This window comes from Sus scrofa, unplaced genomic scaffold (genome assembly GCF_000003025.6).
Source record: "Sus scrofa isolate TJ Tabasco breed Duroc unplaced genomic scaffold, Sscrofa11.1 Contig1914, whole genome shotgun sequence".
NCBI lineage: Eukaryota > Metazoa > Chordata > Mammalia > Artiodactyla > Suidae > Sus > Sus scrofa.
This window is the reverse complement of record NW_018084979.1, coordinates 2,336,959-2,363,632: the sequence shown is the minus strand read 5'-3', so window position 1 is coordinate 2,363,632 and position 26,674 is coordinate 2,336,959. Positions and strand designations below refer to the sequence as shown.

Below are 26,674 nucleotides of genomic sequence, written 5' to 3'. Positions count from 1 at the left end.
ATATTCTTTTATGGAGGAGGAGGGGCCCTGCCTCCAGGTGTGGCCCCAGGATCCTCCGTGGGCCCATCCAGAGTCCCATTTCCAGGAGGGAGATCCTGACTGGTCAGCTTGAGTTAGGGGCCCACACAGGGACAACTGAGGCCACTGGGCAGAGTGGCCAGGCCCAGACTGGGCCTCTGGGCACCTCGTGGAGAATGGGGAGGGGCTGGGAGGGGCCTCCCACCCCCTTGAGGGTCCCTGATCACAGGGGCCCCTGCGGCGGCTGCTGCTGGACTCTGGGGTTTCAGGGCTGGGCGCCATCCTTTGTCCTCCTCTCCACATTCAGAGATGGACATCGCGAGGGGATGCTGACCCGCCCACCAAGTGTAGACACTCGGGGCCCTGAGCAGGGCTGGGGTCCTCACCCCCTCAGCTTTGGATCTGCTGCCCTCAGAGCACTCCAGCATAGACTGCCGTGGCCGTATCAAGGTCAGCACTGACAGCCCTGAACTTGGCCATGGGAAGCCTCAGGGACACTCCTGAGCACCTGCAGTTTGCTGGAGGGGCCACCAGAGTGAGGCCTCCACCTGGCTCTCCTGATCGCTGGGGTGGGGAGGGACCTTGGCCGCAGGCATCTAGGGTATGGTACAGGGAGGGCCATCCTGACTGGCCCTGTGACCTCCTTTGACCCAGGTCCCAGTGATAAAACAGACCTGAAGTTCCCACAGTAATGCTTTAAAAATCCAACTGCAGGGAGTTCCCGTCCTGGCGCAGTGGCTAACGAATCCGACTAGGAGCCATGAGGTTGCGGGTTCGGTCCCTTGCTCAGTGGGTTAACGATCTGGCGTTGCCGTGAGCTGTGGTGTAGGTTGCAGACGCGGCTCGGATCCCGCGTTGCTGTGGCTCTGGCATAGGCCGGTGGCTGCAGCTCCGATTCGACCCCTAGCCTGGGAACCTCCATATGCCGCGGGAGCGACCCAAGAAATGGCAAAAAAAAAAAAAAAAAAAGACAAAAATCCAACTGCAGGGAGTTCCCACGGTGGCACAGTGGAAACAAATCTGACTAGGAACCACGAGGTTGTGGGCTCAATCCTTGGCCTCGCTCAGTGGGTTAAGGGTCTGGCGTTGCCGTGGGCTGTGGTGTCAGCCGCAGACCCGGCTTGGGTCTGGCGTTGCTGTGGCTGTGGCTTAGGCCGGCAGCAACAGCTCCGATTTGACCCCTAGCCTGGGAACCTCCATATGTCGCGGGTATGGCCCTAAAAAGAGAAAAAGACAAAAAAAAAAAAAAAAATCCAACTGCAGCAGTTCAGGCAGCTGCCAAGGCACAAGTTCGACCCCTGGCCAGGCGCAGTGGGTTAAAACATCTGGTGTGGCCACAACTGAGGCTTGGACCCAATCCCTGGCCTGGGAACCTCCACATGCCACAGGTGTGGCCATTAAAAAAAAAAAAAAAAAAGACTTAAATTTAAAGCCAACCTGGCCTTGGACCAACCCCAGTTGGGCCCTGAGCTCTTTCTTCTCTGAGCCTGGGTTTCCTTCGGGGCAAGGAGCAGGGCTCGCAGCACTGCAGGGGCAGCGGGGACGGGGAAAGGGCCAGAGAGCTCCAGGGAGGACCGAGTGGTCTCAGCGAATGCTCTCCAGCCCTCACTGAAGGACTTGCCAGGTCCTTTGGGCAACCTGGGAATTTTAAGTGGAAATCTTAGCCCAGGCCCCCCCGCCAGCTGGTCTGCCCTGTCCAGAGGCCCTGCCAGGCAGCGGGGGGGCAGGGAGGCCCAGGAAGAAAGTTCCGGTCAGCCTCCTGTCTCAGCCTTCTTCCAGGCCCCCAGCTTCTTCCCTGTCCGCTTCACCCAGCCCTGGTGCCAGCCTCTGAGCACACAGATTTCCCAGGGCCTCGCAGTTTCCGGATGTCCTATGCCCTCCGCCAGGGCGCCCTCTTCCTCGTGGTCAGCCTGGCTCATCTGAGCAGACACGAGATGAACGGCCTTCCCGCCCCGCCCAAGGGAGCCCCTGGCCCCTCTGTGCCCCTGGGCATGCAGCCAGGCATCTGGATTGAGTTACCTTCTTCCTCCGACTGCCCTGAGGCAGTGCCCTGATTCTCATGCCCATTTTACAGACGAGGAGACTAAAGCTGGAGGAGCTGAGGCAAGTTTAGGTCTGTCTGCGTTGCCGCTGCAAAGGCAGGGTCCTTGTCACCGTGGCTCCTGAATAGCAGCTTCCCCGCTGGTCCCTTAAAGGCTCCGGGGCTGGTTGGTCTCAGCGTCTGGGAAGTGTCAGCTATGCAGGGAAGGGCCAACCCGGTGCCTCTGCCAGGCCTCCTGTCCACAAGCTGCCTCCCCACCTGGCCCGTCCCACTTGGCACGGAACTAGAGGAGGCTGGCCGGCTCCACCATCCCCCAGCCCGTTAGGGAGCAGGCAACACCAGGCGAGGCCCCCAGCCCTAGTCCTCACAGGCCACGCGGTGTTGGCAGGGCGGTCTCAGGGGCCGCACCCCAGCCTGCAGCGTTCCATTTCCCTCCGGCCCCGGGGACGGCACGGAGTGACCGCAGAGCATCCCGCCGAGTTGGGCCAGGCCGCGGCGGGGATGGGAGGCCGCTCCCTCTGTAATCTGGAGATTACAGCCTGTCGCTCAGGGAGGTGCCTGTCCCTGGCCCTGCGCGGGGCCGGGCGTAGGGTGTGTACATGGCACCACTGGCCTTGCTGGAGCCAGGCTGGGGAAGCAGGCAGCCGTGCCCTCCTCTCGCAGGTCCGCCTGTCTGAAACTTTTCTGAGAGTTTCAGAGTCGTCGGCGTGTATGTTCAGTGTTTTCATCCCTCTGGGAGGAACCGGTAAAGTTAAGCTACTGAATAGCTGACCAGCTTCCTGCAAACCCTGTGCACAAAAGAGTCTGTCTTCAGCCTCTTGGTCTGTGCAGCCACCGCTTTGTGGGGCAAGTGCTTTAAGGTTTTAAGTGTGTTCCGAAAGCGACAGAGACCACTAGACAACTCCAATCTGGGGAGCGGGCCCAGGTGTGGATGGGGTCGCAGCAGCAATGGAGCAGGGCGACCGGCCAGACAGCTACTGCTCTGGTCCAGAGGGCAGGGTGGCAGCAGGGGCGCAGAGGAGAGGACAGGCCCGGAGGGGACTTGGCGGGCCTGCTCCTGGAGAGGCCCCGCGGCCCTCTGCCCTTGGGCAGCCTGTTCTGGCTTTCCTGGCAGAGCCGAGAGCAGGGCCAGGAGTCCTGCCGTGAGAAAAGGTGGAGCCACCAGCCCCAGGGACTTCTGCCTGAGTTCTTCTTAATTTCCTGGATTCTAGGAAGGCTCCCAGGGGGGCAGTGGGCAAGCCCCGAGCAGGGGTGTGCCCATCCTGCAGCTCCAGGCAGCCCTTCCGGCACCTCGGCAGGCCCCACGCTCGGCTGGCCTGAGCCTCTGGGCGTGACTGGCCTCCTGGAGCTGGGGGCCGGTGATGGGAAGGCCCCAAAGCCTCACAGAGCAGCCAGGAGATGAAGTCCAGGAGCCGCAAAGTCCAGGGGCACAGAGCAGGGCCACACGGGGAGGCCCCAGGCTCTCTGGGAAGACAAGCCGTGGCTGTGGCTGCAGCCAGGCTCCAGCCCTGACCCTCTGTGCACCCTGCCCCCGACGGCCCCTCCAGGTCCGAGAGCCTTTGACAGCCTGGCCTCCAAGCACCAGCCAGCTGACAAGTTGGGACTGTCCGAGGCAGGCCCTGGCTGTGCGCTGGCCCTGTGGTCACCCCTGAGCAAGACCGCGCTGACTGTGGAGAGTGAAGGCCGTGCCCAGGATGAAGAGCCCGCTGGAGGAGACCAGGAGAGCCAGCTCCCACCCCCGCCAGCCTCCCTAAGTCGGGCAGCAGGAACCTGGCAGGGGTCCCCAGGGCTGTTCTCAGGAGGGGCTGGGGAACAAGATCTGGGAGGGAGTCGGGCAGGCGGGGCTCAGAGGAAGGAGGAGGGAGAGGAGGCCGGGGCTTCGCACCTGTGGGGCCAGCCCAGGTGGAGCCCGGCCCGGACTGGGCACCCGGAGCTGGCATGCTCCTGGAGCCCCACGCCCTGCAGCGGCTGCTCCTCCCGGGGGGGTGAGCTGTGGGCATCACTGCCTTGGCCCTACCTCAGCCAGGAGGGTGGGGTGGGGGGCCTAGATTAAACAGAGGCCGATTCGGACACACCAGCCCCTGGTGGTTGTGCCCAGTGGGGCGCAGTCCCTGGGCACACTGCCAACCTCAGCACTACTTGGGGAGAGGCTGCCACACCGCCAAGGGGCCAGGCCGCCTTGTAAAGCAAATGTTCTAGAAACGATTTCACAGCCTCCAAAAGGCAGGTCCCTCGGTTACCTCCCACGGAGGCCCAGATGCCAAGAGGCCAAGGCTGCTTAATGGACCCCTCTTTATTCCGGCTTTATCAGCTAATGGCGGCTAAAAGTGATTTTATACAAAATAATGTGTCAGAGATGATTGCTCCTGGGCACAGCTCCCAAATTCCAACCTGAAACCAAAGGCCACATGCCCCTGTTAATGATTAAGCCTCTGGAATGGGCGCTGAGGGCGCTGAGCTGCAGGGAGAGGTGCCTGGCGGGGGGCCCAGCGCTGGCCCTGCCCAGTGGGAGCTGGTTCCTGCCTCGTGGGGGAGGGGCAACGCTTCTCCATCAAGGGAAAGCTAAATATTGTCTAATCCCGGCACCCGGCACCCGGGATGGCAAACAGACCTCCCATTGTCTGTCAGGAAGCAGGTCACGGCCACGGCCCAGGCTACGCCCACCTGAGGTCAGGATGAAGGCCCAGGGAGGTGGGAGCATCCTGGTGGGGGGGGGCTGCCTCTGTTGCCTTCCTCTGCACCGAGGGGCATTCTCGAACAGGACTTGCCCACACAGAGGGCTTCAACTGCGTGACATGAACGGGGACGAGTGGGCACCAGCAGAGGAAAACCCATATTTGGCAACAGAAAGCAACTGTGGGCTCTTCTCCCGGCTGGTCTAGGGTTTGGGATCCATCCTCGGAGCGGCCGGGGCTGCCGTCCCAGCTCTGCCGTGTTTCAGCTGTCGAGCGAGGTCTCTAAGCCTCAGTTTCCTCCTTCGTAAAGTGGACCACGGTACAGACCTCGGGGCGTCCTGAGGCTTAAAGAGACAACGCGCATCAAGCATGGAGCACGGTCACCACGGCACGTGGTGAGTGTGCAACGTGCAAGAGCTCATATATATATATATATATATATATATATATATATACATTTTTTAAGAGCTATTTTTAAAATCACCATGATAGGGAGTTCCCTTTGTGGCTCAGCAGTTAATGAACCCGACTAGGATCCATGAGGATGCAGGTTCCAACCCTGGCCTCGTTCAGTGGGTTAAGGATCCAGCGTTGCCATGAGCTGTGGTGTAGGTCGCAGATGCAGCTTGGATCTGGCGTGGCTGTGGCTGTGGTGGAGGCCGGCGGCTACGGCTCGGATTGGACCCCTAGCCTGGGAACCCCCGTATGCCGTGGGCAGGGCCCCAAAAAGACAAAATGAAATAAATAAATAAATGGTGCGATGCTGTAGGTTTGCACGTATTTGGAAGGTTGAGCAACCACGACTCTCACTCCGTCGTTTCCATCACCCGGGAGAAGCCCTGTGCCGGTCAGCAGTTGCATTTCTCCCACTTCTCTTCTCCACCCCCTGGGCATCCACGACTCTTCCTTCCCTGTGCACTTGCCGCGTCTGGACATTTCACCTAAGCAGAGTCGTGCACCGCGTGCTTTCTGGTGTGGCTGGCTTCTTTCCCTTCGCACAAATCGTTCAGGGGTAAAGCCTGTCTCGACTTCATCCCCTTTAGAGGATTAATAGTCCATTGTGTGGACAAACTTTGTTTAACCAATTCCCCAGCTGCCCGGCCTTTGGGCAGCTTTCCCCTTTTGGCTGCGGTGAATGACGCTGCCGTGAACATTTGCGTACAGGTTTCTGTGCCGACGTGTTTTCATTTCTCTCAGGCACATACCTAGCAATGGAATCGCCGTTTCTACGGCAGAGGGAAGGTTATTTAAAGTCACCAAAAAAGCTGAAAAGTAGGAAGGAGGGTGAGTACAGTTGACCCTTGAACAGCATGGGTTTGAACAGCGTGAGTCCACTTATTTGGAGAGTTTTTTGTTCTTATTAGTTTTTTTTTTTTGCTTTGCTTTCTAGGGTCGCACCTGCGGCATATGGAGGTTCCCAGGCTTGGGATCCAATTGGAGCGGCAGCTGCCGCCTTATGCCACAGTCACAGCAACACTGGATCCGAGCCACGTCTGTGACCTACACCACAGCTCACAGCAACGCCAGATCCTTAACCCACTGAGCGAGGCCAGGGACTGCACCCACGTCCTCATGGATACTAGTCAGGTTCCTTACCGCTCAGCCACAGGGGGAACTCCTGTTCAGGGAGCTTTTTCACTAAGCGTGGGCTGTAGGACCACACGCTCTGTGGTTGGTTGAATCCTCAGGTGTGGAACCTCAGGGAAGAGGGTCACCTGTAAAGTTACACTCGGAATTTTGACTACACGGGGGTCCACGCCCCTAGATCTCCCGTTGCTCAAGGTCAACTGTGACGTACTTGAATTTCCGTCTCTCATGTTGAGGAGTCCATGGTGCCTGACGTTTGGCGAGACAGCGCCGAGAGGTGGACCTATGGGGCAGGGGCGCCGTGGGTAGCACTAAGCACGGAGGGCAGAGGACCTGCCCTGGAGAGAGCCCCGTGGCGGGAGGCGGGCGGGCATCGTGTGGCTTCGCGTCATATCATACACCTGTGTCATTCATTTGTGACCGCACGTGTGTGGCTTGCAACAAAAAGACACTCTGCTCGTGATAAACTGTTTGGAGTCACAGATGATATCCGAACTGAAAATGCGGGTTAGTAGGGAACCCGGCTTCTGTTCGCCACTTGTCGGGAACACAGCGGGAGAGGAGGGGCCCTGCAGCCCATGGCTTCGCCTGGGACACCACCTGCCTCCCTCCCACTTCCCACACGAGTCCCCAGTCCACCCCTCAGGCCACAGGGTCAGGAGGGGTGTCCTTGCCTTCTCCCGGGGAAGCCCTCTGGACCCTCCAAGGCAGCTCTCCCGAGGCTTGCCTTCTGCAGGCCAAACGTCACCCACCGCCTCAGCTGTTTATGAACAGCTCTGTCTGTGATCCTTTCCCAGCCAGGAGCCCCGGGGCCTCTGCCGGGAACACGCCACCCACCTACCTGTGCTCTTGTCCATCCATCCACCCAGGCACCCACCCACTTACATGTTCGTCCATCCTTCCGTCCATGGTGCCTCTTCGGAGCCAGCCCCTTGGGCCCCCTCCTCAGGAGGGCCCAGTGAGAGGACCAGACCGACCTGTAAGCCAGCAGTGACCACGTGGGCTGAGCAGGGCTAGCGCAGAGGGCAGCCCTGGGAGCACCAGCGAGGAGGCAGCGAGGAACACACGGAAATAAGCAGCCTCGGAGTCAGGACAGCCGAGGGCTGGAGAAGGGGGCTGGTCTCGGGCCAAATCTGAGCAACTCAGGGGTCAGGTCAGAAGGGATTCAATGGTGCCACCAGCGGTAACAATTCTACAGCCATCCCCAGCCTCCTTCAGGGGACACTCTGCTTTCAGGGACTCTGGAAGACTCCTCTGAACCCAGGACAGCACATGCGGTGATGAGCTGGGCCTCTGGGCCTCCAACCTGTCTGGGCCTGCATGTCCAGTGGGGCCTCAGCCTTGGGCCGTGACTCGACCCTGCTGAGCCTCTGTTATCCATCTGTACAGGCAGAAAGCAGTAACATCACGGGAGCTCCTGTCATGCGTGGCACAACAGAAACAATCCGACTAGGAACCATGAGGTTGTGGGTTTGATCCCTGGCCTTGCTCAGTGGGTTAAGGATCCGGCGTTGCCGTGAGCTGTGGTGTAGGTCGCAGACGCAGCTCGGATCCCACGTTGCTGTGGCTCTGGTGTAGGCCAGCGTCTGCAGCTCCGATTCGACCCCTAGCCTGGGAACCTCCACATGCCGCGGGTGCAGCCCTAAAAAGACAAAAAACAAACATATCATGAAATGTTCTTAACAAGAGTTTATTGAGCACCTGATTTGCGGGTGACAAAGTTCTGGGGTCTGGGGACACAGCTGTGAGCCCAAGTCTTGCCTTCAGTGCCCTATGAATTAGAGCGGGCACAGGTAAGGGCTGGCAGCACACAGTAGGGCTGCAAGTAAACCAGTAGCTCACTTGCTGCTTTCTGTCAGAGCAACACAGAGGCAGAGGGAGCGCCCACCACAGGCAGGACCTCACTCAGGCGGGTGCGAGTCCCCTCCGTCTTTCCAGCGCGGGCAGCCCCCAAGCCAACTCCCCCACCTGTGAGGGAAGTGTGCCAGCAGATTCTGTCTGGTGGAGACATTCTGCTGACCTGGCTGTGGTTCTGGAAGCCTCCATTTACCCTTAAAAAATAATCAAGACGTCCCAGGGGTGGGAATGGGGTCTGTGAGCCAGTGCCCTTCCTCCTGGAAGCCCCACCCGGCTCTGGGAGAACGGCCCCTCCTCGGCTTCCCAGCCCCTCTGGGCTGCAAGTCAAGACTGTCTGAACCCATCTTAGGTCTTGCAGGAAAAGGTCCTTACAGCCGAGCTGGGCCATGTGGCTGGTGCTCGTGGCAGAAGCGACCTACTGCTGGCACATTTCACTGGCCCCCAGAAGCCTGGTGGGAGGCCTGGCCGCGGGGACTGCGATGACACAGGCTGCTGGGAAGGCGCAGGTCGTGTCTGGGAAGGGGTCCTTTTGAAGAGGCCTGGGGGGTGGGCAGGTTCAGAGGGCTGAGCCAGGGTGTCAGCAGCGGAGTGGGAGGTCTGGGTAGAGGTGGGAGGTCTGCTGAGGACCCTCCCAAGGTAGGGGCCCGGGAATCGCAGGGGCCGAAGCTCTCCTATCGTCCACGTTGGCACTGTCACCACTATTAGGGCACAGGATCTGAGAAGAGGTGGCCGTGGATGGAGAGGGCTGGCGCCCCGGTAAAGAACAGCAGGACCCAGCCTGGCCAGACAGAAGCCCCCAAGGAAAGGAAGCTGGCTGACAGCAAGGGCTAAAAAAAAAAACCCCAAGGGAGGCCCCGGCCCTGTCTGCTGAGGCCCCGCCCACATCTGAGGCCCCACCCCCAGCCAGGGGGAGCAGTCTTGGGGCAAGAGGTCAGGCCAGACCTGAGACTCCACCCGCACGGGTCAGAGGCCCAGCTCTGTGCCCCGGGGGCCATTTTGACCAAGGCCACACCATTTCGGCTGAGGTCCTCCGAGGGGGAGCTGGAAGGTGGTCAGTTTGTTAAGAGACAGTTGGAGGGAAAGCTGGTTCCAGGACGTGGGACGGTCCCAGGGTGGCCCATCATCACTGGACACACACTCTCACCCCCACTGCACTCGCAGGTGCCCCTCACACATGCACACCTAGGGTTGGGACACTGCTCCACCTGGCAGCTCAGTCAGTCTGGGTGGCCCGCCCACTCTGGACAAGGCTTAGAGCCACCGCCTCCTGCCTGGGGACACCCCCTTTCTCCCCTCTTAAGGGCAGTCTAGACACAGGAGGCAGAGCTGGAGGGCCTGGAACACCAGGCACATGAGGTTGGGCTTTATCCTGCAGCCAAATGGGAGCCAGAAGCCAGGATGGTCTGGTGGGGTCGGCTTCAGCAGCTGCTGTGTGGACACTCAGGGAGAGTGTGGCTGGGGACACGATGCCCAGGGAGTGGCACTACTGTCTGACGAGGGGACGTAGGGGTCGGGGCTGGGTGGGGATTGATGGGCTGCAGCAGCAGGGCTGGGGCTGAGGAAAGTCAGGGTCCCTGGCCTTTGCCGCAGGATGCCTGGGGATGGCTCCTACCTTCATGGATCTTTGGGGCCCCGTCCCTCTCCCTGGAGACCCAGCAGAGCTGGTGCCACTCAGCTCCCCAGGAGCCCTTTGTGGAGTGTGGCTTGCGCCACTTCCATCCCAGCCGCCCAGGCTGCTGTGGAGACCCAGACACCTGAGCTCCAGGCAGGGCAGGTGCAGGAAGACACAGCAGTGTCCCCAGGATGCTCGCCGACCTGACACTGACCTGTAACTGCAGCTCTTGGAGGCTTCTGGAACCCAGATCCCTACCTGAGATCAAACCGAAGCCCTGGTTTAAGGCCCTTCGCTTGGCTTGCAGCCTCCCCGCACCGCCCGGCCTCACTGTGCGTCCTCGGGCCTCGGCTTTCCCATCTGCAACAGGAGAGGAGCCCTGAGACGGCTGAGGTCCTCCCTCCCTCCCCCTCCCCCCGGCCCCATGCACCTCGGGTACCAGGCCCTGGCAGAGCCATGGGGTCACGGAGGCGCGCAGACACACTGCAGGGACAGACATGTACTAGGAAGGTGACACTCCCGACAGTGGAAACCTGGAGCAGGGAGGGGAGGAGTCCGGGGTGGGGACATCAGAGGCTCCCGAAGGGAGGCAGCGCCCCACCCGCCCGCCCGCCGCACCCACGCTTGCCCACGGGCCTGGAGGAGGAACGGATCTGTAGCAGCAGCTGCCAGTAACGGCGCAGAGGTGCGAAGCCTGCTGCTTTTCAAAGGCCTGCCTCGCTGCATCTTGGTGTGCCTGCCAGCAGGGCACACCTGGGCCTCAAGGGAAGTCCAAGGCAGCTCTGCGTCAGAAATGAGGAGACGGAGGCTCAGGGCAGTGCCTGTCCTTCACAGTTAGGGAGCGGCCCTGTGGGGTGGCCCTGGGCCTCGATGGGGTAGCGACGCGGCCCTATGGGGCCAGAGCGGGCAGGGTGCCGAGGACCCCTCCTGCCAGCCTGAAAGGCCTTCGGAGCCAAGCCAGGGCAACCACCCCCAGGATATGGGGGCCTAGGGCCCAGCCCACACCCTTCCCTCGGCCCTGCCCTGTTTTGGCACAGGGAGTGTCTGCGCAGAGGCTGTCTGCTCGCCGCCGTAGCAATTTCAGGAGAGAAGCCGGCTAAGGGCTCAGGCCAAGGTCCCCAGCAGATGGGATGGGAGCTCCGCAGCGCAGGGCGTGTCTGCGCTGAGGCCTGAAGGTTGAGGAGCTGCAGCGGGTCACTTCTGTCCTGAGCTCTGACCGGGGAACCAAGGAGGCCTGGGGACGTCACCACCTCCCAGACCTCACGCCAATGTCGTTTGCCCACAAGCCCAGCCTCTCCGCAACCCCCTGTGTGGGCAGCACACTGTTGCCCGGCTAGGACGGAGCCGGGTCAGTGTTCCCTGCCAGGAGGGCACAGGGAGTGGGGGACCAGGGGCTCCAACTGGCTGGGGGAGGAGATGGGAGCTTCTCTGAAATGAGAAGCCTGGGCCCCCCAGGTAACCAGATGGACTATTTTCTGGCCCAACAGGTCCTGAGCCAGTGCCTGCGGGCCCAGGCGGGGACTCTGCCCTCCAGTCCCAGCTCCCGCTGGCGCTGCCCGCGCTCCAATCGACTGGGCACCCCCCCCGGGGGGGGTAGATTATCTCTCCTCATCCAGCCTCAGTTTCCTCACCCACCAAATGGGGATGTGGTAGAGTTCTCACCTCCTAGGGGCGGAAGTGGTGAAGATAAAAGATAAGGTGTGGAAAAGCGCCCCCGGGGAGCTGAGCGCAGGCGGAGTAGAGCAACACACGACAAAACCACGGCAGTTACCTGACAAGTCTGCTCAGCCTCGGGCGGGGAAGGCTTCCAGCAGGCAGGATTCTGGAGCACAGGCCGTGCTTGAGTCCCTCCCCTCCTGCTTCGGTGCCCTGACCCTTCCTCTGGAAGCAGGTCCCGGCCCCTCCCCTTCTAGGGGCGGGTCGGGTCCAGGCTCCTCCCCTTCTAGGGGCGGGGTGGGTCCAGGCTCCTCCTCCTCTTCTAGGGGCGGGGCGGGTCCCGGCTCCTCCTCTTCTAGGGGCGGGGGGGGGGTCCCGGCTCCTCCTCCTCTTCTAGGGGCGGGGTGGGTCCCAGTGGGTCCCTGCCCCTCCTCTAAGCCTGCAGTGCTAATCCGGACCTTTGGGACCTGAATGGCTGGACTGCTCACAGCTAGGAGTGGCCTGTCACCCTCAGGGGAGAAGGTCACCACATGGTCCCTGTCTTGGAGCCTGTGCTGCTTGTAGGGGTTCCCCGCGAGTCCTTCTGCAGCCCCTCCCCAGCTCGGAAGCACGGGGCACGCCCCTGTCCCTTCTGCGGTACTGTCCCCAAGCTGCTTCCTCTGCTTCCCTCTATTTCCCTATATTGAGGGAAGTGGGCACTGGCCCGCCGAGGCTGTGGAACCCCGGGAGAGAGCAGCAAGTTCTGGTTTCAGACCCCAAAGCAGAGGCGTGTAGCTCAGCCCCGCCCCAGGGCCCCATCCAGGAGCAGCGCAGGCTCCCCGCGGAAGGCTTGCCGGGACTGGCGCTCCCCGCCCAGCATCTCCGCCACCGCCACCGGCCAGGGGCACTGTTAGAGCCAAGAGGCTGTGCAGTTGGAGGCTCAGGTTCAAGTCCTGCCCAGACTGAGCAGCTGTGTGGCCTCAGGCAAGTTTCTCAACCTCTACTCTCTGTTCACTCACCTAAGAAGTGGGAGTGGCAATTGTACCTTTCTCTGAGAGTCATAGTTTTACCAAGTTGGCAGGTGCCTACAGAGGAGCCTGGCTCCTAGGGCTACAAATTTGAATTTCAGAGGAGGAGGAGCAGGAGCAGAGCTGAGAAAGGAAAGGGGGCTGGTTAGACAGCCCCGGAGGACACCCGTCTCGGCTGCTGCTTTCCAGAACGCCCCAGCATTGAGGGCCAGCAACCAGCCCACCGGGGCAGCCACAGGACAGAGAAACAGAGCCGAGAATCTGGTGCTGGTTCCGAAGGTGGAAAGCAGCGGGAGGTGAGTTGGCAGATCTGAGGAAGCTGCAAGGATGCTGGTGGGGAGAAAGCCCTCCGCTTACTCACGTCGTCATTCCCTCGTGTAATGGTTCCTGCATTCCTGTATTCACTGAGCACCTCTAGTGTGCTGGGCACTGTCCTAGGTGCTGGGGACAGGTTTCCCCCGTCAGGCACCTTTTTCAGGGGTGAGAATCACACTTTAGGAGTTCCTGTTGTGGCTCAGTGGGTTCAGAACCTGACTTGTATCCATGAGGATGCAGGTTCAATCCCCAGCTTTGCTCAGTGGGTCAGGGATCCAGCCTTGCCAAGAGCTGTGGTGTAGGTCACAGACATGGCTCGGATGTGGCATTGCTGTGGCTGTGGTGCAGGCCGGCAGCTGTAGCTCCAATTCCACCCCTGGCCAGGGAACATCCATATGCAGAGTGTGTGGCCCTAAAAAAAAAAAAAAAAGAGAGAGAGAGAGAGTCAGGCTTTAAACCAGATGAACAAGGTCACCTGGAGTGCAGGGAAAGGGGGGGACAGTCAGAGGTGGCCTCATTGATGAGGCTGAGGGAGAGACGTCAGGGCCAGGCCAGCTTCACGGTCACGGTCACAGAGGGCCCCACCCTCGGGGGCCTGCACTTCCCCACCTGAGAGCCTGGATAATTTTACCTCGCGTGTTCTGTGAGTGGAGTCCAAAGCTCGGGGGTTGGTGTTGGGCTCACTAATGCCTGGTCTTCCTTCGCATGGTTTCCTGCCTCCTCATGGTCCACTCGTCGGCTGGCTGGCGCCCCGGGCCCCATCAGACACCCGCACAGCAGCCCTGCAACCGGACCACCTTCTGCCTACGGTGGGAACCCAGGCACGGGTGCAAGGAGGGTCGGGAACAGTTCCATGCACCCTAGAGCATCTCAGGGTAGCACAGGGACGTGGCAGCCCTGCCCCCGGCTGCTCTCAAGGTGATTTGGCAGGAGCGAGTACTTCCTGTACGGAGCTCATAACCCCTTGGGGGTTGCCCGTGGGGAGGGGAGACCGCTGACTCAGCAGCCTGTGATCCGTGTGTGCACCAAGGGTGGGGCCCTGGGGGCCAGTCAGGGTCTGCAAGTCATGGTGGGCATCCCTGTGCCCCAGGGAGTGCAACATTACACAACCAAAAAGACCATGACAGCAGTTCCCTGGAGGCCGAGGCGTTAAGGATCCAGCATGGGCACTGCTGTGGCATGGGTTTGGTCCCCAGCCTGGGAAATTCCGCGTGCCATGGGTGCAGCCACAATCAACAAATTAAAAGACCACAGCAGGTCAGGAGAGACAGACTTTCTCTTGGGAGAAAGGAAAGCGTTTTATACGTTGGTACGTTTGATGATGCTTCACCCCTGCCCTTTGAATGAGGACACTCCCATTTTCTTCTTCTTCTTCTTCTTCTTTTTTTTTGTCTTTTTGTCTTTTTGTCTTTCAGGGCTGCACCTGAGGCACATGGAGGTTCCTTGGCTAGGGGTCATATCAGTGCCGGGCTACACCACAGCCACAGCCACGCCAAATCCAAGCTGCATCTGCGACCTACACCAGAGCTCATGGCAACGCTGGATCCTTAACCCACTGAACGAGGCCAGGGATCGAACCTGCGTCCTCATGGATATGAGTTAGGTTCATTTCCACTGGGCCATGATGGGAAGTCCACCAGGGCTTTTGCAGGGATCCAGGCAAGGGACGACACTCCTTGGCAGGGGTGGTTGCGGTGGGTGGGGAAACCTGGAAAGATTCAGGAGGCATTTTGAAGGCAGAGCTGGAAGGATTTCCTCGTCCCCTGGATGTGGGATATGAGGCCAGGAGGACACGAGGACCCTCTGAGGGGCTGGCCTGAGCACAGATGGGCCTCCCTCAGCGGAGGAGGAAGGTTGGGGTGGGGGGAGCTGGGGGGGAGGGGGGTCAGCGGACGTGGTTGCCATAACAACTACAAGACACGATTACAAAGCACGATTTTTTGCCTTACAGCTCTGGAGGACAGAAGTTTGAAATCCATCTCGTCGCCCTAAAGCCAAGGTGTCCAGAGGGCTGGTCCCTTCTGCAAAGCTGCATCCTGTCTTTTCTAGCTTCGGAAGGCCCCCAAATGCTTTGGCTTCTGGCCCCTTCTTCAGCTCACTTGCAGCTGTTTTCACGCCTCCTGCTTCCTCCCCTGGCCCGGCCGGCCTCTCTTATGAGGGCACGTGTGATGACATTTAAGATTCACCGAATTCAGGATCATCTCAGGAGCTTTACCTTAATCACACCTGCCAGTCCTTTCTGCCATCTAAAGGACCATCCACAGGTTCTGGGAGTTAAAATGTGTTTATCTGGGGGGGGTGGTTATTCAGCCTACCATTGGGCATGGGGTTTGGGATGTGTTAAGCCTAGATGCCCGGTAGATACGCAAGGAGAGAGGCCAAGAAGGCAGTGATAGGCAAGAATGCGGAATTCAGAGGAGAGTCCAGGCTGGAGCCGAAAGCTGGGAGGTCCTGAGTGTGCAGGTGGCCGTGAAACTGTCCACAGTCATCCTGAGACCATCTTTTCCTCGAGTTGAAGAAACACCTCCCAAAACACACATCGAGACAGGAGCAAATTTTCTTTTGTCTTTTTTTTTTTTTTTTTTTTTTTTTTGTCTTTTTACGGCCACACTTGCAACATATGGAGGTTCCCAGGCAAGGGGTCGAATGGGAGCTGTAGCTGCCAGCTGACACCACAGCCACAGCAACGCAGGATCTGAGCCGGGTCTGCGACCTACACCACAGCTCACGGCAATGCCGGGTCCTTAACCCACTGAGCGAGGTCAGGGATCGAACCCACAACCTCATGGTTCCTAGTCGGATTCGTTTCCACTGGGCCATGACAGGAACTCCAAAGGAGCAAATTTTCAATAAGACAATTAATAGACTAAAAGCAGGGATGTCAGGAATCCCACAACAACAACAACCGAAAAAAAAAAAAAAAAGAGAGAGAGAGAGAGAGAGCAAGAAAACAGAAGAGATGAAATTATCAAAGAAAATTTTAAGAAAAACTTCCAGGAGTTCCTGTCAGGGCTCAGTGGTTAGCTAACCTGACTGATATCCATGAGGACATGGGTTTGATCCCTGGTCCCCCTCAGTGGGTTAAGGATCTGGTGTTTCTGTGCTGCAGGCCAGCAGCTACAGCTCTGATTGGACCCCTAACCTGGGAACCTCCGTATGCCACGAGTGTGGCCCTAAAAAGACAAAAAAATGGAGTTCCCATCGTGGCTCAGTGGTTAACGAATCTGACTAGGAACCATGAGGTTGCAGGTTCAATCCCTGGTCTTGCCAGTGGGTTAAGGATTCGGCACTGCCGTGAGCTGTGGTGTAGGTTGCAGAAAAGGCTCAGATCCCAATGGAAGCAGCCCAAGAAACAGCAAAAAAGACAAAAAATAAATAAAAATAATAAAAAATTTTTTAAAAGACATAAAAAGAAAAGCTTCCAGTCCTGAAGGATACAGGTATCCAGATGAAAAAAAACTCTCCAAGTTACCAGCATAATTAATGGATAAAAATTAACATAAGAGCACTTGAATCTTCAAACCAGTGGGAATAAAGATAAGACTCTAAAAGCTTGCTAAAAGAAAAAAGCACGTCATTTTCAAAAGATGAGGTAGCAGAACCTCTTCTACAGCAATGTTTGAAGCAAGATGACAATGGAATCAACACCTTCAAAATTCTTTTTTTTTTTTTTTTGGTCTTTTCTAGGGCCACACCTGCAGCATACGGAAGTTCCCAGGCTAGGGGTCTAATTGGAGCCGTAGCCACTGGCCTACACCACAGCCACAGCAATGCAGGATCTTTAACCCAATTAGCAAGGCCAGGGATCAAACCCGCAACTTTATGGTTCCTAGTGAGATTCGCTAACCACGGAGCCACAACGGGAAATCCCAGCGCCTTCAAAATGCTGATAGATGATGATTTCCAACCTGAAGTTCTATTCCCGGCCAAACTATGCGTCAATTGTGCAAGTAAAGACACTTTCAGAATGCAAAGTCTTGGAAAATTCACCTCCCAAGCACCTTATCTCAATAAGCTACTGGAGGATGTGCTTTGCCCTGAAGAAGATGCAAACTCAAGAAAATGGATGATAAAGTATACAGGAAACAAATCCCATGCAGGAGTGAGGTTGAGGAGAATTCCCAGGACGATAGCTGTGCAGCAGACTTGAGAGCAGCCTATCCAGATGGAGGCCTATCAGGGAGTTCCCTTATGGCACAGTGGGTTAGGGGTCCGGCGTTGTCACTGAGGTGGCTGGGTCATGTTGTGTGCAGGCAGGTTCGGGAACTTCCACATGCTGCAGGTGTGGCCCCCCCCAAAAAAAACTGAGGCATATTAACTCCCAGAAGAACAAAAAATTATAAAGGAAAGGAAATATAATCACAACTGAGGGTTTTTTGGTATAACTCAATATATATGTTCCTTTAATATCTTGCCTTTTGTAAATCCATTCACTAAAAATAACACGGCTTACAGAGAAAAGCAGGGTTGGCACTTAAAACCTGTGGAACATTTTAAACAAGTTGGGAGTATTGAGGTATAATATTTACACAGTAAATTTTTTTTTCTTTCTAAGCATGAAATTTGATGAGTTCTTAAAAATGTAAGTAGTTATATAAGCACCACTATGAAGATGTAGAAGGAGGAGTTCCCACTGTGGTTCAGAGGTTACGAGACTAACTAATATCCATGAGGACGCCGGTTCGATCCCTGGCCTCTCCCAGCGGGTTGGGGACCAGGCATTGCCATGAGCTGTGGCATAGGTTGAAGACACGGCTCTCATCCTGCGTGGCTGTGGCTGTGGTGTAGGCCAGCAATTACAGCTCCGATTAGACCCCTAGCCTGGGAACCTCCATAGGCTGTGGGTATGGCAAAAAAAAGCAAAAAACAAAACAAAACAAAAACTCCTAAATACAGACTACCGTATGATCCAGCAATCCCACTCCTGGGCATCCACCCAGGAAACACTTCATACTTATAATAACCAAGACATGCAAACAGCACAGGTGCCCATCAACAGACTGTTTTAAGAAAACGTGGTATGTGGGCTCCTGCTGTGGTGCAGGAGGTTAAGAAGCTGATGCAGCAGCTCAGGTCACTGTGGAAGCATGAGTTCAACACCCAGCCTGGTGCAGCGGGTAAAAGGATCCAGCCTTGCTGCAGCTACAGTTTAGATCACATCTGCGACTTGGATTCATCCCTGGCCTGAGAACTTCCATATGCCATGGATGCTGCGAAGAAAGAAAGAAAGAGAGGAAGGAAGGAAGGAAGGTAGGAAGGAAAGAGAAAGTGAAATGTGGTATAGGAGCTCCCTTATGGGGTTTCTGGTTATGGATCTGGCCTTGTTGTTGCGGTGGCATGGATTCAATCCTTGGTCGGGGAAATGCCTCTTGCCACAGGCACCTCTCCCCAAAGGAGACAAAAACACCAAACTGTTTTTCAAAGGGGCCGAACAATTTTGCAGTTTCAGCAGCCGTGTGTGAGATAGATTCCAGACGCCGTCCTCCTCGCCAACACTTGATACTGTCGGCCTCACTCCTTGTAGCCTCTATAGCAGGTATGTGATGGTATCTCGTTGATGCTGACTGATGACGATCTTTTCGTGTGCTTATGTGTCATCTACATCTCTGCTCAAGGGTCCCTTCAAAATCTTTTGCTCTGGAGTTCCCTTTGTGGTTCAGTGGTTTCAGAACCTGACATAGTGTCCATGAGGACGAGGGTTTGATTCCTAATCTCCCTCCGTGGGCTAAGAATCCAGCATTGCTGCAAGCTGTGGCCTAGGTCTGCAGCTGCATCTCTGATTCTACCCCAGCCCAGAAAATTCCATATGCTGCAGGTGCAGCCATAAAAAGAAAACAAAAAAACAAAATCTTCTGCTATTTTTTATTATTTTATTTTATTTTATTTTTTGGCCACAACTATGGCATGCGGAAGTTCCCAAGCCAGGGAATGAACCCAGATCACAGCAGTGACCCAAGTGCTGCAGTGACGACATGGCAATGCCAGATCCTTAACCCCCTGCGCCGTAAGAGAAGGCCCTGCTCACTCTTTTTTCTTTTTTGGCTGCCCCGGAGGCATATGGAGTTCTCCGGCTAGGGTCAGATCTGAGCTGCAGTTTTGACCTATGCCACAGCTGCAGCAACGCCAGGTCCTTTAACCCACTGTCCTGGCACTGCAGAGACGCTGCCAATCCCCTTGAACTGCAGCAGGAACGCCTCTTTTTTCAATTTTTTTTTTTTTTTTGTATTCGTGAGATGTAAGAACTCTCTACGGAGTTGCCATCGTGGCGCAGCAGAAACGAATCAGACTAGGCACCATGAGGTTGTGGATTCAATCCCTGGCCTCGCTCAGTGGGTTAAGGATCTGGCATTATCATGAGCTGTGGTGTAGGTCGCAGACACGGCTTGGATCTGGTGTCGCTGTGGCTGTGGCATAGCCCGGTGGCTAAAGTTCCAATTAGACCCCTAGCCTGGAAACCTCCATATACCGTGGGTGCGGCCCTCAAAAAACAAAAAACAAAACAAAAAAAAAAAGAATTCTTTATATGTTCTGGATACACCTCCTTTGTTAAGTTTGTTTGGCTCCTCAGACCTTTGTAACAAGAGCCCTAATAAAAACAACAATGATACTAATGCAGACACTCACACAGTCGGTTCCCCTCTGGCCTGAGCACCTGAAAGCACAGCTGATGCTCCTTTGCAGCCTTAGCCTTCAGGCTTCGCCTCCTCAGAGATGCTGACCCTTGAAGAGGTTCACCTCCAAAAGAATCCAGTTTCGTGAGGGAGTTCCTGTTGTACCGCAGTGGAAACGAATCTGAATAGTATCCATAAAGATGCGGGTTCGATCCCTGGCCTTGCTCAGTGGGTTACGGATGCGGCACTGCCGCGAGCTGTGGTGTAGGCCGCAGACACAGCTCAGATCCTGAGTTGCAGTGGCGGTGGTGTAGGCTGGAAACTGCATCTACGAACCCTAGCCTGGAAAATTCCATGAGCCGCGGGTACGGCCCCAAAGAAAGGAACAAAGAGAAAAAGACCAGTTTCATCAACAATAAAAATACAATATAGAGGTATCGTTCTCTTTACGCATCAAAACCAAAATGTTGTCATTCGCTGGCGCGTCTTTGCTGCTGCTTCATCTGCACGCTCAGCTTCCCCAGACAGATTGAACGCAGAGGCAGTGAAATGGTCCCACATCGCACCATTCGTGCGCTAAGGGGAAGGCTTCCCTGTGGGATGTTTCAGCTTCCTCATCTTTCAAGGCCCTCATCTGTTGCTAAGGCCCTCTTAATTGTTGGAATTCATGCCCCGATGACTTCAAGACATTAATACACTGGGAAAAACTGTGTAGGAACCACCTGACCTCTGGGGTGCCCTGGCGTCATTTCCCTGCCTACCAGTCCCTGTGAGCCAATCGGCATGAACAAAACACGTGTTGTGGAGCAGGTTACGGATCCAGCATTGTCGCTGCAGGGGCTCGGGTCGCAGCTGTGGTGCAGGATTGATCTCTGGCCCGGGAACTTCGGCTTGCCACAGGTGTGGCCACACACGCTCACACACACACACAAAACATGTATTATAGCAAAGCAGTCTGTACACAACTTGGCTCAGCAGTGAGCACTATTTACAAGGGTACATCATGGAATACTGAATGTCATTTAAATGGGAAATACGATGTAACAGTGCTGTGAAAAGGGAAAGATGTTTTGGGAGAGGGCAAGTGGGATTACTGAACTCTCATCGGCCGTGGTAGGGAGCCAGTTAATAATACCTAGTGCTGAACACTAAGGTATAACAGTGTAAGCACAATGTTTATAAAAATGAAAGTCACACACACACATTAAAATCGTCCATGGAGTTCCCTTGTGGCACAGCAGGTGAAGGATCCAGCATTGTCACTCCAGCAGCTCGGGTCACTGCTGTGCACAGGTTCCATCCCCGGAACTCCCACATATCCCTGGGGCATGTGGCTCAGAGACTGGCCTGCAGTTTTTCATCAGAAGCATTTGCATACTATTTGCCTGGTTAAAAACCAGTCCCCCTTCTGGCCCAGGGGGACTCATCTGTCAAGACCAGGGTTCTCCAGCGAGGCTCCCACAGGGTCTGAAGGAGTTCTTCGTACCTCTTTCAGCTGAATGCCTTCCCTGCTCAGCCAGGCAGGCTAAGGGGTTGACAACCACCCGTCTGTCCAGTGTCACCCCCACCCCCTTGGAAGAGTTTCCAGAATTTGTCCTGGATGTCTCGGGCACCCCAGTACACATGTCAGCCGTCAGCCTCGTTAGCTCCACCCCCCCAAAAGGGCCAACCCCTGCTGCCAGCTGCCTGCGTTGGGTTGGCAAAAAGAACAGATCACCCTGTTCCGGCTCGTGTTCATGTCTGTGGTCTGTGTGACGGAGGGGGAGGAGAGGGAGAAGACGCTGCCGTTCAGCTGGTGGGGGCATTTCAAGGTCAGGCTGGCCTGCCTGGTCATCCAAGGCTGCAGGTGCACAGATGGGCACAGGGGCTCCCAGACCAGGAGCCTCCTGGCCTGGCAGGTGCGTCACACCCAGCACAGGGGAACAGCAGACGCCGGCTAGGGAGTCGCTGTGTGCCACACTCACTATTTTATATAATCCAGACCAAAATCCTTGAGGAAGGCACTGTGACCCCATTTTATAGAAGAGTATACTGAGGCACTGAAAGCTTGGACAACTTGCCCCAAATTACACAGACCGACCTAAACAGCAGGTGGTCTGTAGCTCCACAGTCTAAGCTCATGGGCCCCATGGAGAGTTCATTTAACTTCTTGCTACAAAATATCCAATTAGTTACTGCAAAATGGAGCTTAAGCTCAGAAAACAATGCCAAGTGTATACAGAGTTCAGAATTTAGTCAGAACTGTGGCCCCCCCCCCCCCCCCCCCCCGCCCCCAAGGCCCATCTCTAGGAGCTGCCTCCGCAGGTCCCAGGCCCTCAGAACCCAGTGGACTGGGAGTTCCCTTTGTGGGGCAGCAGAAATGAATCCGACTAGGAACCATGAGGCTGCGAGTTTGATCCCTGGCCTCATTCAGTGGGTTAAGGATCCAGCATTGCCTTGAGCTGTGGTGTATGTAGGTCGAAGATGAGACTCGGGTGTGGCTGTGGCTATAGTGTCGGCCGGCAGCTACAGCTCTGATTCGACCCCTAAGCCTGGGAACCTCCATATGCCGCGGGTGAGGCCCTAAAAGGAAAGAAAAAGAGAGAGAGAGAAAGAAAGAAAGAAAGAAAGAAAGAAAGAAAGAAAGAAAGAAAGAAAGAAAGAAAGAAAGAAAGAAAGAAAGAAAGAAAGAAAGAAAGGAAGGAAGGAAGGAAGGAAGGAAGGAAGGAACCCAGTGGGCTGGCCCAGTGAAGTGCCCTCGTGGCAGGTCAGGGACTCCACACGGCTCTTCCCGGTTGGAGCGCCTTGGGGAGGCTGTCGCTTGACGGAATGTCATTGCTCTCAAGACCAGACACCCCCTTGGTGCCTCTTTTCTCATCTCTGGCGACCTTCCGGCTGCTTTCCTCCCGCTCTAGGAGTGGTAACCGCCCCCGGTGCTGCTCCCGGAGGCTTGCGCTCCGCTCTGGTTCCCTTCCCCCGCTCCCTGTCGGTAAGCGACCCCCCTTCGTAAATAACCCTCCAGGAATTTCCCTAACTGGCGGAAGCCATCTGTTTTCCCACGGGACCCTGACTGATGTGACAGCATCATGAATAATGGGGGAAACTGGAAACACCTGAGGGGTGGGAGGGCTGCTGCCCGGCGCTGGGCGGGAGGGGACTCAGCCGGCGAACCCAGCCGGGGAGGGCGGGAGGGAAGGCCCGGGGTGGACAGCCGGGGGGGAGAACAAAAGGCCGGACACTAAATTGCCAACAAGCTCCCTGCGGGCAGGGACTGCAACCTCACAGCCTCCAGTCTGCCGAGGACACAGTCACGGTCAGAAAGGAGCATCCTCAGGAACGAATGTCCGGACCAACTGCTGGCTTTCTGCCCACAGGGGCCCAGCCGGGTCCCAGGCGGGTCCCAAGAAGAGAGGAGAACCCAGTTGAGGACTCAGACCAGGATGAGGGGTGTGGCTGCGGTGCGTTTTTAAGTGTGTGGACATGGGAGGCGGACCCGCCCCAGGGGCGGGGGACCACGCCCACCTCCGGAGACTCCGCCCACCAGGACGGGGCCGGCGGCCCTGGGAGCTCGAGAGGCAGCCTCTGGCTGGAAGCTCGCACCTGGCACCTTGGCCGTGGGGCGGATACCTGCTCCGTGGGACAGGCGTCCCGGCCACCGGCGGTCCCCGCTCCTTGGCCCTGAGCAAGGGGCGAAACCTCTCTGGGCTTCAGAGAACACCTGCCTGCCGGGGAGCCGCAGGGATGAGCTGAGGCTCCTGTGTGCGGAACACTGGACCCCTCCCCCAAGGACACCCCCACCCCCCACCCCCTGCCAGGCGGTGACCCGGCACCTAGGCACCCGCGGCCGGCACAGGGGCCTGTGGGGGAGTGAACACCGCTCCCCAGCCCCCAGCCCCGCCCTGCGGTTCCCGGCCTGGCGCGGCAGCTGCGGGGTCCGGGTGGAGGCAGCGTGGCGTCGAATCCACCAACGCTGCTGGGCGCCCACTGCGTGCTGGGCGCTGGGGACACACCCCCGCAGGGCCGCGCCCAGCGGAACAAAAGGCGAAAAACAGATCGCCGGCTGTGTTCGTACCAAGCTCTTTTCTAACCTTGATGACAAAAAATATTACAGTTTTAGTGCCCCTGGGGAGCGAACGGAACCAAGACTGGTTCGCAGCCAACGTTTGTGAAAACAGGTTTCCCGGGAACTGTGACAGAGCCTCTGGTTCCGCCCCCGCTGTCCCCACCCACACACGGGGTGTGCGGGGGGGGGGGAACGAGGGCGACGCGCAGGGATTGGGGAGGCGGAGCGGAGCGGGGCGGGGGAGGGGGGAGTTGGCCTGGGGCGGGTGGAGGTGGGAGGAGGCCGGCGAAAGGAGGCTGGGAGCCAGGACGCTCCCTCGCTCCCTCGGGGGCTGACCCCCCGCCCCCTGACGGAACCACCGAGGGGCCTCCCTGGGGCCGTGGGGCAGGTATGATTCCCACGTTAGAGACACCCCTTCGGTGGTAAGGAGGCTAAATGGAAACAAGAAGTGAGGTGGCTGGGCAGGGGGGGGAGGAATGAGATAGGCAACACTTAGGGGTGGTGGGCAGAGAAGAGGAGGTGCCCAGCCTCAGCCTGGTCAGAGGAACATGAGTACTGACCTGTGGCCCTCTGGGGACAGCATGGCACAGCAGGGCATCAGCACTGGACCCCCGGCTCCTGCTTGCTAAGTATGCAGGGGGCAATGTGGGTACCAGACAGCCTGTCTGAACCCCAGCCGCTGGCACTGGGCAGAAGCCTGGAGGCCATCCCCTGTCTTTCCTTCCCTTTCTTCTCTCCTTCCCAAGCTCCACCTTCTTCTTTTTTTTTCTTTTTTTTCCGGGTCTTTTTAGGGCCACATCCCACGCCATGTGGAGGTTCCTGGGCTAGAGGTCGAATCAGAGCTACAGCTGCCGGCCTACACCAGAGCCACAGCAACGCGGGATCCGAGCCGCGTCTGCAACCTACCCCACAGCCACAGCAATGCCCGATTCTTAACCACCTAAGCGAGGCCAGGGATCAAACCTGCGTCCTCATGCTAGTCAGATTCGTTTCCGCGTAGCTACAATGGGAACTCCCCAAGTTTCACCCTTCGAAGCACATTCCAAACGGAACCCCTTCCTGGCATCCACCACCCTCCACCTCAGTCCTCCCAAGGGTCTCCCTCCTCCACTCCGGCCACGTGCCAGCCAGCGTCCCCATGGTGGCCACTGGGCCTTGGAAAACACCAATCCGGTCTCACTACTCCCCAGAATAAAGTATGGACTCATGGCTCACAAATCCAGCCCTGAGTCAGTCCCTGCCTCCCCCCACCGCGGCTGAGGCCCCCCCGACTGTCCCGGAGCTGCAGAGCACACTCCTTCCCCTCCTCCTCCACACAGCCGCCCTGGGGCCCAGGAGGCTGCCTCCTCCGTATTCAAGTCCCATCTCAAATGTCACCTTCTCCCGACAAAAGCAGCTGTCTCGGTCACATTAATTTGGCTCTGCTGAATTTTTTTTTAATGTGCTCACCAGTATTTGAAGTTATTTTATTTGCTCATGTTCTTGTCGAGCATCCTCTCCCGCGACGAGAGTAGAAGCTCCGTGAAGACAGGGCCCTTGTCCGCCTTACGCAAGGTTGTGCTGCCAAGGCCAGGACCAGTGCTGGCGCAGGAGAGAAACCCAGGCCACTCTCACTAACGAAACGAGCCCGCCGGTCCCTGGGGCAGACAGGTCGGTCTCCAGCCCTAAGGCAGCAGGTTGTGATGAGGCAGCCAGGACTAAGCAGTCTGGGAGAAGGCGGCGGAGATGTGGGCTCCTGGGGGGAATCTAGAGACGCCTTGAAGAAGAGGAAAGATTTGAATTGTGACAAGAGCGGGTAGCACTTCTTGAGGAAATTGGCAGAAGGGATTGTTTGCAGGTGTGGGGAGCTGGTGATGGGGAGGCCCAGGCCCCTGGATGGCTGGGGTGTGACCTCTGGGTGTGGGGTGCAGAGCAGGTTAATGTGAAAAGGGAGACTAGAGCCATGCTGGGAAGGGTCTTGTTGGGGACGACATTGTGTCCCCCCCCCCCAAGATTCATATGTTGAAATCCTAACCCCTAACACATCTGAATACGACTGTACTCGACTGTACTCGGAAACGGGGCCTTTGAGGAGTTGATTGGGATTAAATGGAGGTCACGTGGCTGAGCCCTAATCCAGTCCCACGCATGTCCTTATAAAGAGTGGGAGAGACAAGGGGGACGTGTTTCAAAGAGGAAAGATTGTGGAGAGCTGGCAGGAGGGCAGCCGTCCGCAGGCCAAGGAGAGAGGCTTCAGAAGAACCCAAGCTACCAATACCTTGAACTAGGACTTCCAGCCTCCAGAACTGTGGGAAAATAAATTTCTGTGGTTTAAGACGCTTATGCTGTGATCTTTGCAGCCCTAGCAAACTCATACCGGGCCCAAGATGTTTAAAATTTTTATTTTCTTCTGCTGCTTTTCTTTTCTTTAAGGATGGGTCCTTAACCTGCTGCCCCCACAAGAGAGCTCCTGACAATTTTAATTTCAAATAGTGCAATATTCACCTGGATCAAAAATCAGACATAAATAGTAATTGTGACCAGGTGACCAGGTCAACATCAGCAGTGGAGTGTCATGTTGGTAGTATGTGCCTTTGATATACTACGATGAAAATGGTGTTTTACAGAGCTCCTGCTGTGGGGCAGTGGGGTCAGACGGGCTTGGAAGCACTGGGATGTAGATTCGATCCCAGCCTGGCACAGAGGGTAAAGGATCCAGTGTTGCCACAGCTGTGGCTTAGGTCTCATCTGCAACTTGGATCTGATCACTGGCCCAGAAGCTCCATATGCCCCAAAGCAGCCAAAACTGAAAAAAAAAAAGAAAGAAAGAAAAAAAGAGAAACAAAGAAAATGACATTTTGCCTCTGTGATATTCTTTGAAAAAAGACCCCATAAACTCAAAAAAAAAAAAAAAAGGAATTCCTGTTGCAGCACAGTGGAAACATATCTGCCTGGTAACCATGAGGCTGTGGGTTCAATCCCTGGCCTCACTCGGTCGGTTAAGGATCTGGCATTGCCATGAGCTGTGGTGTAGGTCACAGACCCTGCTCGGATCCTGTATTGCTGTGGCTGTGGCGTAGGCTGGCAGCAACAGCTCCAATTGGATCCCGAGCCTGGGAACCTCCATATGCTGCGGGTGAGGCCCTAAAAAAAGCAAAAAAAGCAAAAAATAAAATAAATAAATAAATAAATAAACTCGTTCTAATTATGAGGAAAATATCAAATAAATCTCAAGTGAGAAATACTCTGCCAAATACCTAACCAGTATTTCTCA

General features: G+C 56.7%; 1 long non-coding RNA gene across 1 annotated transcript; it reads right to left on the bottom strand.

The window, feature by feature from the left end:
• Window positions 1-8,002: 8,002 nt before the first annotated feature.
• Window positions 8,003-11,679, bottom strand: LOC102158111. Its single transcript, XR_002341114.1, has 3 exons — window positions 11,562-11,679; window positions 8,551-10,150; window positions 8,003-8,372 (listed from the first exon to the last, which is right to left on the bottom strand). It is a non-coding gene; the product is annotated as an uncharacterized LOC102158111 (long non-coding RNA).
• Between the last annotated feature and the right edge of the window lie 14,995 nt (window positions 11,680-26,674).